The following is a 9,776-nucleotide window of genomic DNA, read 5'->3' on the forward strand; positions in this document are numbered from 1 at the left end:
AGAGATATAATATTTATTTTTTTAATTAGAATTAAATTTTTGAAATGAGTGTAACACCTCAATTATCTTAAATCTACTACAATAATATAGATTCTTTTTAAGGATTATTACGTGTTAAAAAAATTTAAAATTCGTCAAAAAACAAATTTTGACACTATTTTAACTATGAAAATATGTTAATAAAAGTTTTGTCAAAAATAATATTTTTAACATATAAGTAATTGTAAAAAAAAGTTTAAATCTTATTTTGATAAATATTGGCCATCAAAAATAATTTGTTAGAAAAATTTGAGAATATATTTTTTGTGATACTTATTAACCGTCAAAAATACTATTTATTTTGACACTTATTGACCATAAAAAATTCTCACCAAAATTTTTTTAACAAAGAATGAGATGAGATCTTAAAACTAAAGAATAAACTGAGATTTTGAAGATGAAGAATGAGTAGTATGATCCCAAACTAAGAACAACAGTGTGATGCCAAAATTATTGACGGAGCTTAACGAAAAAAAAAAGAATAATGGAGTATGTTGAAAACAAATAAGTGTCAAAATTGAGGAATAATTTTCTACAATCAAATTATAAATATAAAAACATAAAAAATTTGGCATTTGTGATATTTGTCAAAAATATATATTAATTTTTATACTTAACTATGGCTGTTAAAAAAAATCATGTTAGAATAGCTCTCTTTTCTTGTAGTGACCTTACCTCTAGTCGTATAGCGAAGGTTAATCAAGGTTACGACAATTCTAAAGCTTATACTTATTTATATATAGAAGAGAATACTATATTGTAGAAGCTTGATGAAGGATTAAGCTCAAAGACAGAATTACAGAAGCGTGAGACGTTCACATAAAGCTAACGCATAAGATACAAGGTATATGTATGAGAGAATAAAACATATATAAATATAAGAATATAATAATCATAGAGAACTAGCCGCAGCTTGCGGAGTTTAAGCCGACTAGTTACAAATAGAAAGATACAGAGTTTTAGAATTAAAACAACTTATATAACATATCTCTCAAATAAGCCTCTAAGGCCATAAAGATAAATATATAAAAGGTGAGAGAATACTATGATGAAAGTAAAATAGAAATAAACAAGGAACGAACCATACTCCGCTCTGTCACCATATCCACAATCTCACCGAAGTAGATTACGACCTGCATCTGAAAAACAACAACAAAGTATGGAATGAGAACCGGGGGTTCTCAATATGGTAACAGTGCCCAATGATGTAAGATGTAAGGCTCCGGGACGCCGAAGGCAATCCTAGAACTTCACATCACATCCGGATATTCAAACTTAGAACGAAATAAATAAATTAAGCCATAAACCATAAACAGGGTTATCTAAACTTAGGATAATTCTAACTAATACTAATCACACCGCTGTATCCCACAGCCTTCACCACCCTAACCTCCGTGCGATCCCATTGCCACCGCCTACCTAACCTCCTCAGCACCAAACAATCACAATTAATGCAAGCAAGTAAAACGCAGATAGTTTTCATATACAGCAAGTAATTCAAGAAGCAAATAGGCATGTTATACAATTAGGAAAACTCAAGTAATCAAAGCAAACAAGCATATAGAAGATGCATATGATGAATGTCTATCCTATTAGCTCGTGATATCACTTGTCGGTCCGTAAATGCCAACCCGACACATCCTCCCGGATGTAGCATTTTCTGCCACGCTAGGGATATAGTGCCCTGCACACTCATGCAGCAGCTCTTCTGCTATGCCAGGGATATAATGCCATGCACACTCATGCAGCAGCTCTTCTGCTTCGCTAGGGATATAATGCCCTTCACACTCATGTAGTAGGGACTCTACTACGCCAGGGATATAGGCCCCGCACACTTCATGCAGCAGAGAAGGAAATAACCATAACAAACATTCAACAAGTCATGCGACAGAAACATCTACCACGCCAGAGATATAGGCTCTGCACACTCTCAACAACAACTAGTCATGCAGCAGAACAATCTGCTACGCCGGAAATATAGGCTCCGCACACTATCAATAACAACTGGTCATGCAGCAGAACAATCTGCCACGCCGGAGATATAGGCTCCGCACACTACCAACAATCCAATAACTTCATCCTCAAATCATCACTAGACATCACCATTTCTCATTTCAAATCACTTTCAACAACATCTACTCATGCAGCAGAGAAACCTGCTACACCAGGGTTATAGGCCCTGCACACTTTTTTTCCATATCCATCATCAGTTCTTAATTCCATTTCGGATTCATTAGTTCATCAATTTCTCAATTTGTTGTCAGTACTCACCAAGTTGACTACACTTCCTTCTCCTTCAACCAAACTCATCATCAGTACACCAAAAACCTAAACTTCCGTTCGCTAACTTTTTATCAAATTACCAAGTTAAAATCACCTAGGACCTTCTCAACGTTTTGATATTCAAAAACGAACCAAAAGTCTTAAATAAGTGTCACAGAAATTTACAAGTCAAATTCTCCGTCTCTAGACTCAAATCGAAAGTATCCTATAGATTCAAACCCAGTTGAAATAGTTTAGTTGAATACAATAAAAAAAGCAAAACCATTTCTCTTGCAAAAACTGATTTTAAGTTTGAAATCTCTGCACCAAGACAGCAAGCTACCCTGCTCTTAGAAAATCCACCAAAAATCATATTTTTATTTGATGAATCTGAAATTTTTCAGAAATAAACTAGGCTCATAGATCTTTAAATCAGTTAAAGTCTCATAGAAAAATCATTTTTTTGGAGAGAGTTATACTGATTACAAGTTTACTTTCAAAAACTAGTTTTGCTGTCAAAATAGATAAGAGCTCTATTTTTAAAACGAACACAACTCCTTCCACAAAATTTATAATAGTCTGAAATTTTGAAACAAATAAGAAAATAGTCCAAGTCTCAATGTCCTTTTAGTCCCACTCAAAATTATGGTCAGGATTGGGAGATATAGGCTCGGAAAGTTGCTGATTTGATTATGTAGCAGCAGAAAATCAGTTTTAAAGTAACAAACTTCAAAAATTTATATCTCCTAATCCAACCGTTAAACTTTAACCAAAGTTTCCAGAACTTTTATACACATCACAAGGATTTGAGAAAAATTAATTCCATTCAATTGTGAAGGTTAGATCGTTTCCAAAAGCGTCCGTAGCTACTGCCAGAAAATAGATTATGCAAAATTTTGTCAAACCTCAACTTTCAAAATATTTCAACCAAAATCAGACCAAAACCATACCAACTCCAATTTACCTCATAACTCACCCTTTGTGTCACAACCTACCATTCATACCAAAGTTTTTATTCACCCTTCAATATCCTCAACCTCAAATATCAAATATATAACACTATAATCATTCCTCCACCAACCACATTCATCAATTTCCATTGTCAAATACATAACAATACATTCATTTTTCAAATCAACACATTAATCAAATTCCATTCCACCATTTCCAACAATTATCATAATCAATTTCGATCTCAACCATCAATACCATACTATCAACATCAACATTTCAATTCATCAAAAATCCAATCATCAATTTTTCTCAACAACATCATAATTACACACCAATACATACAATTCATAAAATCTTCATCCCACTTCACCTACCTCATACATAATCCAACCCACCATCAATACTCATTGACAAAAATAATTCCCAAAATCATCATCAATCACAATAATCCAATATAACTAACAATTAACGTCAATTCACATATAATTATTCATACGCCAACAACATTCAATCCTATCTTAGGGTCAACTAGCCTAAGTGTCCAGAAACATTACATATTACATAAAGAAAACCGAAACCATATCTTGTCCGATTTCCAAATGCTACAAATACCAAAATGAAGCCACCAAACTTGATCCAAAGCCTCGATCAACTCCAACAAACACCAAAGCTCAAACTAACAACACATATATCACTAAAATAAAAATCTAAAGTATACAAAACAACTAAACACAAGGATTTAGTGGAACCTTACCTTATCCAATGTGAGTAGGGATAAAATCCAACAATTATTCGCTATTAGAGATCACCTAAACAAGCAAAATTACAAAATCTACTCAAAATCCATAACCAAAATCGTGCAGAAACTTAGGGTAGAAAAATGGGAAGTGAGCTTCGAGTTCTTACCAGAAAAACTTAGATAGAAAGGAAGAGCTCATCGAGAGCTTCGCGTGGCCGTAAACGGCTCGTCAATCGGAGCTCCGGATAAAAAGTTATGGCTCCCGGAAGGTGGAGGTGAATAGTAACCACTCCCCTCTTCTCCTCTCATCTCAAAACCGCGGCTCTCTCTCATTTGGGGGAAGAAATGAGCTTATATATGTTGGGCCTTGGGCCCGGTTTGGGTCCGGTCCAACCCGTTAGCATTTTTAGTCCGTTTGGACCACTTTGAGCCAAAACCTTTAAGATTAGTGCCGGTTTTAAATTCTAAATTATTTTTGTCCTTTCAAAACAATAAATCAATCTTCAAAATATTATTTTCCAAAATATGCGGCACTGGACAGACTAAAGTCGGTACTGCCAGCTTAAGCGCCAGTATGCATTTTTTTACAAAAACTTTTCGAAAGAAAAACATTTTTTAACTCAGAATAATTCACTGAAATCAAATTTCACATTTATATTTTCAAATTAGAACTTCTAAATTTTGAATCCATCTCGAGCACTTAAGATTATTATTTTTATTAAGATGGTTTTGCGTGAAAAACCCCGATTCTTACAATAAGTGGTTTCATGATAGAAAAGATGGGATTGTTAGAAAGTACAAAAAAACTTTTAAATACTCAATATTAGAGGTGTAGACTAATTAGTTAGTTAATCTAGTTAGCAAGTTTGTTAGAATATATATATTAACCAATTCTGTTATAACCATTTTTCTTTTAGATTATTCTGTTAGTTTCAGTTTTCTATAAATAGTCTATTGTATTTTATCTTAACCTTTAAATTTCGTAATACATAGTTTTAAGAGTGATTAATGAAGTTCATTCTATTAGTTCTTCTTTTTCAAGTTTATTCTACTTCTATGTTTCTTGGGCTTAAGTTTCTTTCTTTGATTTATGTAATATTCTGAATACCTGAGGATATCAATATCCTTTCATGATATCAAGAACCTAATCTTCCTTTTTTTTTCGATTATATCACAACTCAATTCTTCTTTTCATCTTTCTTTGCCAATAATCTTCGTCATCCACTATAGAAATTGTTTTTTCTGATTTAATAACCAAGAAAACCTTCTCTCCCATAATTGATAAGCTCACCGAAGATAATTTTTTAACATGGAGGTACAATACTATGCTCACTATTTAAATGCTTATCATAGAGGATCATCTCAATCTATCAAAGGTGCCACTGCAATTCATTATTGATGAAACAACGAAAATTATCTCTGAATCAGAAACTTTCAAGACATGGAAGTTTCAAGATCTCACTCTCTCCACTTGGATTCTTGTATCAATGTCGACCTCTATCAAAAATAAGGTGATCAACTGTTTAGTATCCACATGAAATCTGGTTCAAGAGCGAACATCACTTTACTGCTATATTATCAACAAGGATCTAAAGTTTGAAATCTCAATTGAAGTCAATAAAAAAGACTGATACAACTACTGAGTAACTAGAAAGAATTCACAAGATAGTTGAGCCTTTGTTTGCAATAGGCTATGAAATCAAGGAAGATGATCAAATACAAGCTATATTAGATGCTTTATCTCAGGAGTATACTGGTTACATTACATCTTTATATTAAGATTGAGATCTTTTAAAATCATGGAAACTGAATCATTTCTTTTAGCATATGAAGATATGTTTGAAAGATTCAAATATTCTTTTAGTCACATTCCAGTGGCCAATCTTGTTCGATCTCAGTTTTCACAATCATTCAATAGAGGTAGTTCATTTAGAAGAGATTGTGGAGGTCGTACTATGGATAAAGGAGGCAGATTTTAATTTAGCACATTAAAACCACAACGCCAGCTCTGTGGCTGCCTTGGACATGTGGTGTGGAACTATTAGCATAGGTTTGATGCATTTTTTATCATAACAGCTAACAATAATGTTTCATCAATGTAAATTTCTTACAATAATGCACAACCTCCACCACCTCCTTCTAATTTTTACCAACCACAAGCATATATCTCTACTTCTTCATCTGTTAGTGAGGCTCATGGTTCCCAGATTCACGATCTAGTTATCACATCACCAATAAGCCTCAAAATCTGCTAATCTCATTATCTTCTCAAGACCAAGATCTAGTTATCCACCTTCCAAGCACCATTGCTCTACAAATCAACTAAAGAAAAATTTGTTTTAAATATGTGCACATAAAAAGTAAGCTCACAAAGTTTACCAAGAGGAGTCCACTCATCATACCAAATAGTAGGGGTGTTCATGGTTCAGTTTTTTCATAAACTGAACTGAAACTGCACTAAACCATTTTAAATAGTTTAGAAACTGAACCAAACTACTTTGTCAAATAAGAAACTAGCTTTAAACCAGTTTACAATATAGTGCACCAGTTTAAACCAGTTCATAAAAATAAAACTAGTTTTAATAGAAAAAACCAGTTTAAACTGATTTATAGGCTAAAACTAGTTCTAACTTTTAATATATATAAAATTAGTTACACTTTCTCTCTCCCTCTCTCTCTCTCTCTCCTTTTCTCCCTCTCTCTCTCTCTCCCTACTCTCTCTCCCTTCTCTCCCTCTCCCTCTCTCTCTCCCCCTCTCCCTCTCTCTCTCCCTACTTCTCTCCCTCTTTCCCCCCTCTCTCTCTCTTCTTCTCTCCATCTCTCTCCCTTCTTTCTCTCTCTCTCTCCCTCCTCTCTCTTCTTCTCTCCCTCTTCCTCTCTCTCTCTTCTTCTCTCCCTCTCTCTCCCTCCTCTCTCTTTTCCTTTTTCTCTCTCTCTCTCTCTCTCTCCCTCTCTATCCCTTTCTTTCATTCTCTCTCTCCCCTATCCATTTTCTTCTCTCTCTCTCTCCCTCTTCTCTTTTTCTCTCCCCTCCTCTCTCTCTTTCTTACCCTCTCTCTCTTAAAATATATAAAATTAGATTTTACATTCTCTTTCTTACCCTCTCTCTACTTCTCCCCCTCGCTCTCTTCTCTCTCTCTCTTTCTCTCTCTCCCTTCTCTCCCTTTTTCTATTTTCTTCCCCTCTTCCTCTCTTTCTCCTCTTCTCTCCCCCTCTCTCCCTCCTTTCTCTCTCTCTCTCTCTCACCTTCTCTCCCTTTCTCTCTCTCTTTCCCCTGTCACTCTTTCTCTTCTCTCTCTCTCTCCCCCCTTCTTTCTCCCCTTCTCCTCTCTTTCTCTCTCTCTCTCTCTCTCTCTCTCTCTCTCTCTCTCCCTTTTCCTTTTCCCTATCTCCTCCTCTCTCTTTTTATCTTCATCTCTCTCCCCTGCCCCTCTTTTTCCCCTCCCCTTTCTTTCTCTCTCCCTTTTCTCCCTCTATCCCTTTCTCTCACTCTCTCTCATATCCCTCTTCCTCTCTATCTCTCTCTTCCTCTCTCTCCTTCCCTCTTCCCCTCCTCTCTCTCTCCCTCTCTCTTTCTCTCTATCTCTCTCACTTTCTTTCCCTTTCTCTCTTTCTTGCGCTATTTCTCCCCCTCTTTTCTCTCTCTTTCTCTCTCTCCTCCTCCTCCTCTCTCTCTTTTTTCTATCTATCCTTCTTTCCTCTTTTTTCTCTTTTCTCTTTCTCTCATTCTCTCTCTTGTTTTGGAAAAAAGAGGGGGAGAGAGAAGGTTGAGAGAGAAAGAGAAAAAAGAGATAGAAAGGGAAGAACGAGAAGAAAGAGAGAGAGAGAGGGGAGGGAGAAGAAAGAAAGAGAAGAAGAAAGAGAAAGAAGGGAAGGGAGAGAGAGAAATAGGAAAGAGAAAGAGAAAAAAGGAAAGAGAGAGAGAGAGAGAGAGAGAGAGAGAGAGAGAAAAAGAGGAAGAGAAAAGGAAGGAAGAGAGAGAGGATAGAGAAAAACAAAAGGGGAGAGAAAAAGAGAGAGAAAGGGGGAAGAGAGAGAAAGAGAGAGGGAGAGAGAGAGAGAGAAGGAGAGCGATGGAGAGGAGAGAAAAAGGAAAGAGAAGGAGAGAGAGGGAGAGGAAATGGAGAGAGAGAGGATGGGAAGAAAGAGGAGAAAGAGAGAGAGAGGAGGAAGAGGAGAGAGAGAAAGAAAAGGGGAGAGTAAGGAACAGGAGGGAGAGAGAGATAGGAAGAGAGAAGGGAGGAGAGAGAGAGGGATAAAGAGAGAGAGAGAGAGAGACGAAGAGAGATGGGGGGAGAGAGAGAGAAAGAAAGGGAAAGAGAAAGGAAAAAGAGGGAGAGAGAGAGAGAGAGAAGAGAAGGAGAAAGAGGAAGAGAGAGAGAGAAAAAGGAGAGAGAGAAGGGGAAGAGAGGAAAAGGAGAGAGAGAGTGAGAGAGAGAAGGGGGAGAGAGAGAGAGAAGGGAGGGGAGGAGGAGAGAGAAGGAGGAAGAGAGAGACGAAGAGAGATGGAGGGGGAGAGAGAGAAAGAAAGGGGAAGAGATAGGGAAAGGAGGGAGAGAGAGAAAGAGAGGAGAGAGAGAAAGAGGAGGGGAGAGAGAGAGATAGAGAGAGAGAGAGGGGAGGGGAGGAGGAGAGAGAGAAGGAGAGAGAGAGAAAGAGAGAGAGAGAGAGAGAAGGGAGAGAAGGGAGAGAGGAGGGGAGAAAGAGGAGAAAGAGAAGAAGGGGAGACAGAGAGTGAAGGGAGAGAGAGAAAGAGTATGTAAAAACTAATTTTAGAGTTTAAATAAAACTAATTTTTATTTGGTTTAAAACTAAACTGAGCCATAAAAACTGGTTTTTAATAAACTGATTTTCATAAAAACTATGGTTTCAATTTAGTTTCAATTCAGTTCAGTGAAACCAATTTTTTTACACATCCATACCAAATAGATTGTTGCATATTCCCCACATTCCATCTAATTCCTTCCTTTAAAATATCATAAGCTTTAATAATCTTCTTCCAAGTAGCCGATAGAGGAATAACGAATGAAAATGCTATTTATCCACAATACACTTGAATTAATATTTTTCATTGTCTAGCTTTTCTCTTTTTTTTTTTTATTTAAGCCTAATTATTCTTTTGATTTTTATAATTTTATCAAATTTTTAATTAAATTTTTATAATTTAAAAGTTATAATTTAAATTTTGTAGATAAAAATTTTTAATTAGATTTTTAAGCTCTTTAGAATATTTGTTTTTATATATGATATATAAAAATTAAAACACATATTTTACAATAATTATGTATTTTTTATAAAGGAAAAACTAATAAAAATTTAATTATAAATGTGTATTTAATATAAGGACTTAATTATAAATTTTTAAATTATAGATACTTAATTAAAATTTTAATAAAATTATAAATATTAATAAAATAATTAAATTTTTTTGGAGTATAAGCACTCTTCAAAAAAATAATTAATTTTTGGAGTGAAGTGATGATTATTATTTTATTGATTACTTTCTTAGGTGTAGTTCTTTTGCAAAAATGTTATCTAAACAATTGTTGTTTAAAAGTATAGGTCATTTTCTTTTAATATTTCAATATATATATATATATTATTCAGTGTGGCATAAGCTATTTCTTCACATAGTCATGCGTCCACTTAGGAACTGATTTGGGCCTAGTGTTATTACTTCTCATTTCTGGCTCATTTTCCTCATGAACAGCTGCAACTATTGCTTTTTCTATTGGGTTTGTAGAAGAGGCAGTAATATCACTTAGGCTTACAATCATCCTTT

At 35.0% G+C, this 9,776-nt stretch overlaps 1 long non-coding RNA gene across 1 annotated transcript; it reads right to left on the reverse strand.

The window, feature by feature from the left end:
- Positions 1-1,095: 1,095 nt before the first annotated feature.
- On the reverse strand, positions 1,096-4,297 carry LOC148581810 (uncharacterized). Its single transcript, XR_015902571.1, has 3 exons — positions 4,162-4,297; positions 4,010-4,064; positions 1,096-1,178 (listed from the first exon to the last, which is right to left on the reverse strand). It is a non-coding gene; the product is annotated as an uncharacterized LOC148581810 (long non-coding RNA).
- Between the last annotated feature and the right edge of the window lie 5,479 nt (positions 4,298-9,776).

The sequence above is a fragment of the Arachis ipaensis genome, chromosome B10, assembly GCF_059453495.1.
Source record: "Arachis ipaensis isolate K30076 ecotype BB chromosome B10, ASM5945349v1, whole genome shotgun sequence".
Taxonomy (NCBI): domain Eukaryota; kingdom Viridiplantae; phylum Streptophyta; class Magnoliopsida; order Fabales; family Fabaceae; genus Arachis; species Arachis ipaensis.